Source organism: Apteryx mantelli, chromosome 2 (genome assembly GCF_036417845.1).
Source record: "Apteryx mantelli isolate bAptMan1 chromosome 2, bAptMan1.hap1, whole genome shotgun sequence".
Taxonomy (NCBI): domain Eukaryota; kingdom Metazoa; phylum Chordata; class Aves; order Apterygiformes; family Apterygidae; genus Apteryx; species Apteryx mantelli.
In genome coordinates this window covers 158131861-158137426 of record NC_089979.1, presented here as the reverse complement: position 1 = coordinate 158137426, position 5566 = coordinate 158131861, and the positions used below count along the sequence as shown (strand labels likewise).

Genomic DNA, 5566 nt, shown 5'->3' with positions numbered 1-5566 from the left:
CTATTAGATTCAAACATGGCTCAATGGGTACCAATTCACACAAGGTAGGTGTGAATGTAGGGTTCCCGGGTACACTTCGTACTTGGATCACTGTTTGATCTTCCCATCTTATTAATGACCATTTAAAGGGTTGGTGTACATTATGTTCCCCTTTGATTCGTCTTCCTAATAAGCCTAGCACAATCATCTTCCAGAGGAGTAGTGGACCCATGGTTTGGTTAACGGATATTTTACGAACTCTTAATGCCTTGGAGGGGCGATCTGTGATGCCAAGTGTCTCTGGGACTTTGAAGAGTCTGGGTCTTACAATTTTAGGTATTCCTGCTTAGGAGGTGGCTTGTCGGCCTCAATCCCCACAGTTTCTATACGTCTCTGTCTCCTCTGCCTACTCTTTTACTCAGAGCAGCAGGGTGTACCGTCTTCTCGACAGCAGCCGTATTCTTCAGGGGAACCTCCTTTATGAGCTTTTCTGATTTTAAAGGCTTCCCAGTTCTCAAGAGTGACACTCAACATACGGCACGGTCCGCCTACAATTGGTGTTTTCAATTTTAGCCTTATGTGATCGGGGTGGTTGGCGTGGGTACAACCTTTCTCTGGTTGTACTCCTTTAGCAAAAGCTTCCCACCATTCTACCGATCTTTTCTTAAGATCTTTTAATGTCAAATAGGTCAATTTGTCATAACAAGGGCGGCAAATGCCGCTAGGGAGGTACCCGTACTAACAATGAGTCCACTACTTCTCTTTACAAACCCTACATTCATAACACACAAAGGGATAACAAATACAATGTGGGGTTTTACAAAATGTGGTCTCACTTATCTGTCGGAGTGAGAGACGGACCCGGAGTAACGACGGAGTCTCAATGTGAGTATGATCGTTCTCCCTTTATTCAAGTTCTCACAGAGTATATATAGACAGGCAATAGGAACATGTGCTAGCGATAGCTATATGATTGGCTCACAATCTCCGTTCACGTGCCTAAAGCGGATATACGATTGGTGCAGGATTGCTGTCCATGCGGAGAAGTCTGTCGACATTTATTGGACCTGGTTCCACTTTGACTTGTTTATCAGTTCGTGACTTCCTTCTTTTGTAGTGCTCAAGGGCGGTTCAAGGACTGCTCGCTTTGGCCTCAGGTTCTTCTCCCACCATGAAGACGGGGTTGTTCATCCCAATAAGATCATGCCCTTTCTCGCTTAACCATTCTTCCACACTTATCGAAGTTTCTAGGTTTCTTCTTAAAGGTTACTTTTAAATTGTCCGGGTTTCCAAAGGCTTCCCACGATGATTCTGAGATCGGTCCTTTAATTCTGCTGGCATGTGTCCATCCTCACTCTGCGGTACGAATAGCAGTGTCTGTGGTAAGCAAGACAAGAAAAGGTCCCTCCCAGTGGGGAGTCAAGGACGAGTCTTTCCAGGTTTTAATTAAAACCTTGTCTCCAGGGTTAACTCGGTGAATGGCTACATCTAGTGGAGGTCTCTGTACTATTAGTCCTTCCTTTATCAATTCTTGTCTTCTCTTCATAAGCTCTGTAATATATTTCTGTAATAATCTCTCTTCTACTTTAGGATGTTCTTTTGGTATTTCTAAATCGTATGGCATCCCATATAACATTTCAAAAGGGGAGACTCCTGTGTCAGTTCTGGGCTGAGTTCGTATATTCAACAAAGCTAAAGGTAAACACTTGATCCAATTCATCTGGGTTTCCATCATTAGCTTCGTTAACTGTTTTTTTATTTCCCCATTCATCCTTTCTACCTTTCCCGAACTTTGAGGATGCCAAGGAGTGTGACACTCCCACTTGATTCCTAAAGGATCTAATGTTTCTTTAATGACTTTGGATGTGAAATGTGGTCCCCTGTCTGAGTCTATGACTAATACATTCCCATACCGGGGTATAATATTTTCTAACAATATCTTGGCTACTGATTTCACAGTTGCTTGGGCTATGGGAAAAGCTTCTACAAAGTAAGTTAAATGATCTACTATAACTAATAGGTATTTATACCTGCCCACTTTTGGGAGTTCTGTAAAGTCAACCTGTATTTTCTCAAACGGCCTCTTGGCTATTGATCGTCCCCCTGGGACTTTTTCTCTGAGGTGCTGCTTGTTAACCTTCTGACAGGTCAAACATTCTCCCACTAGTCTTTTTGCTATGTCATATATTCCAATGCACATATACTTGGTTCCAAACTGGTCTACTAATGCTTGCACTCCCCAATGAGTCTGTCGGTGGAATTCTTTCATGATTCTCCAAGCCACGCCTTTGGATACAATTTCTCTATCATCGGGCAGCACCCATTTACCTTCTTTTTCTATGGCTCCTATTTGTCGTAATTTATCTATTTCCTGTTTAGTAAAACTCATCCTGGTATCTAGCTTATCTTGGCCCTCTTTTCCTTCAGACAATAGGTGTAAAGCTGCCTTTTTTGCTTCTTCATCTGCTAGATTATTTCCCCTTATGTGGTAAGATGTGCCTTTTTGATGGCCCCTAACGTGTACTACTGCAATTCTCCGGGATCCCCGCAAAGCTTCTAAAGTTTTTTTTAATTAATTTTTCGTGCACTAAATTCTTCCCTTGAGAATTAATCAGTCCCCTTTCTTCCCATATTTTCCCAAATGTATGTACTACTCCATAAGTGTATTTAGAGTCGGTGTATATAGTCCCTATTTTGCCTTTTAAAATTTCTAAGGCTCTAAAAACCGCATACAACTCACAAGCCTGGGCCGACCAAGTTTTGTCTAGGGGCCCTGATTCTATTAACTCTAGAGACTTCCCATCTACAATAGCGTACCCTGATTTGCGTTTTCCTTCAACTATGCGAGAGGATCCGTCCACAAAGAATTTAGTCCCCTCTGATAACTCTTCTTCTTCTAAGTCTTCTCTTATTTTAGTTTGGTATTCTATTAGACGCATGCAATCATGTCTTAATTGACCACTGGGTTCCCCATACAGGAACTGGGCTGGATTCTGCAAGCTTGTAGTCTCAATTTCCAACTTTGGAGAATGGATTAAAATGCCCTCATATTTTAATAGCCTGGCATCAGTTATCCATTTTTCAGCTTTTTGTTGTAGTACTCCTCATATATTATGAGGGGTATATACTTTTAATTCTCCTCCAAAGGTTATCTTTTTAGCCTCTTCTACTAATAAGGCTGTTGCTACAATGGCTTGTAGGCAAGTGGGCCATCCCCGACTGACGGGGTCTAACAATTTTGAAAAATACCCTACAGGTTTCTTCTTCCCTGCCCATTCCTGTGTTAGGACTCCAAAGGCTGTCCCTTCCTGTGTATTGATAAACATGTAGAATGGTCTCTTAATATCTGGTAAACTCAAAACAGGTGCATTCACCAAGTCGGCCTTCAAATCTTCGAGGCTTTGATCATCGGTTTGAGTCCATTTTATCAGCCCATCTGCTATTAGTTTTTGATATAAAAATTTTACTTTATTGCTATAATTTTCAATCCATTGTCTGCAATACCCTAATAACCCCAGCAATTGTCGGACCTGTCTTTTGCTCTTCAGGGGTCTTATTGACAGTATACCATTTACCCTTTCGGGGTCCAATTTTTTTGTGCCCTTGCTAAGCCAATGTCCCAATGCTTAATCATTAGTCCTAAAGGGCTATCGGGCGGTATATCTGGTAACCGTACTGTAAAGCCCTCTATGGGATCAGAAGACTTGCTCTTTTTCTGTCCCATCTTCCGGAGCACACACGCACACACGCTCAACCGCTCCCCTAGGTCGTGGCCCACGCCCTCGCGGACAATGGGAACCGCACTACTGTAGGGTCCGCACTCGCTTCGTCCCCTGGGGACGTCTCACTCAGACGTGCTCCGGGTATCCCACCCCAACCGAACGGAACCACTTACCAATACTTACTCAATCCTGAGTCTTCGTTCGGATCTTCGTGCACAAAGTTTACGGGGTACTGCAGTTCTTTTGCTTACTTGTCCGATTTAGGGTTTGGAAGTACAGGTTGTGGTAGGGGAACTACCCACTCAAGGGCCATCCGAAGATGGGGCGCCTCCCCTGAGTCAGAGTCCCGAACCAGGGAAACCTGGATCCGAGTCACGGCACCAAAATTGTTATAGGTAAACGTGACAAATCGTAACGACCACTCTAACTGGGTTGCATAAATTCCAATTTAATAAAATAATTGAGCAAGTCACAAGTAAGCAAAACAGCGCTGGGCGGCCGGGGAGTCTCTGCTCCACCAACGGCGCGCGCGTTCTCCTGCTCACGGTCTCCTTATATGCGGTTCTAGTTCCGGGTATACGTAGCACTTCCTGTAACTTCTTCGGTTGCGCCGACTGTTGCTAGGGAGTCTTCTTCAGCCCTCTGGTGGTCGTAGGGATGAAGGCTGGAGTCTTCCTCTGCGTGGTACGTTGTGGCCGTTAAGTCACGCGCACACATTTCACAATGCAGTTCTACAATATTACCATATTAGGCAATCCAAACTAACATTGCGGTTTTAGCTCTCACATAGGCATCCAGTCTCTTCTCAAAAAAAAAAAAAAAACCACTTCCTGGTTTGATATAACAAATTTCTCATATTACAATATCAGTATGATATTTTATTTTTAAAATATCACTACTAATATCTTATAAATATATGCTGACAAAGATTTAAGCGTTATTGTAAAACCTGAAACCTACTATATTCAGTCTAGACATGTGAAGATGAGGCATTACTTTCTGAAAGGACATCAACTCATTTTCCAGTTTTAAGTCAAAAATACAGCTGTAGATGCAGTTTATGTCATAGCTGATTGTAGGGGCATTTAGATGTCAAACTCCTCACTTTCCAGACAAAACAAAATAGGCATCTAAGTACAATAAAATGTGCCTGTAATTATATGTGCCAGCAAAATTACACCTGCAGATGTTCTCAAGTGCAAAAATCTAAGGACACTTAAAACCAATTCCAAACATGTGAAGTTTGAATAAAGCAGAACGTGAATATCTATTCTGAGTACAAATTACATCCTGGTTTTGCACTTTAAGAGATATCCATTAAGAAATCTTGCTTCCTCCTCATATTTGCATTCCTGGGTTTTAAAGGCTCAATTTAAACCATATCTCACACTGCATCCTACACTCAGATATGTAGGTGTCTTAAATAAGGCGAAATAAAATCATAACTAAATCAGACATTAAGACGGCCCTCCTGTATGTTACTTCCCAACACTGCTGTTACTGTTTTCTCTTTTTTATTCCCTTTCCTTTTCTCTCCACTTTTTATCCCTCTCTCTCACATGGAAAATTTTCTTACGCTGATTCCTCCCACCACCATTCAGGGAAGACTTGCAAAAGTGATTAGCTTTTTGTGAGTGTAGTTTAAGATCCTTCTCACCAATGAATAGCACACCTTGGGCCCTTCTGTCAAGAACCTCTGATCACAAGTAGTTTCAAAGTGGTCTCTGCCAAAATTCTTTTTTCCATGGAGCTAGAGTGAGTCACAGACAGGTCAGAAACCTAAGATGTGAAGCACTTTAAAATTAGGGTGATAATTCCATATTAAAAGGTGAGCTAGTGGAACATACAAAACTCTTTTTGGACCT

At 42.1% G+C, this 5566-nt stretch overlaps 1 long non-coding RNA gene across 1 annotated transcript; it reads right to left on the bottom strand.

Annotated features, from left to right (window-relative positions):
• Window positions 1-869: 869 nt before the first annotated feature.
• On the bottom strand, window positions 870-4461 carry LOC136991416 (uncharacterized). Its single transcript, XR_010883613.1, has 2 exons — window positions 3875-4461; window positions 870-1356 (listed from the first exon to the last, which is right to left on the bottom strand). It is a non-coding gene; the product is annotated as an uncharacterized lncRNA (long non-coding RNA).
• Window positions 4462-5566: the final 1105 nt, after the last annotated feature.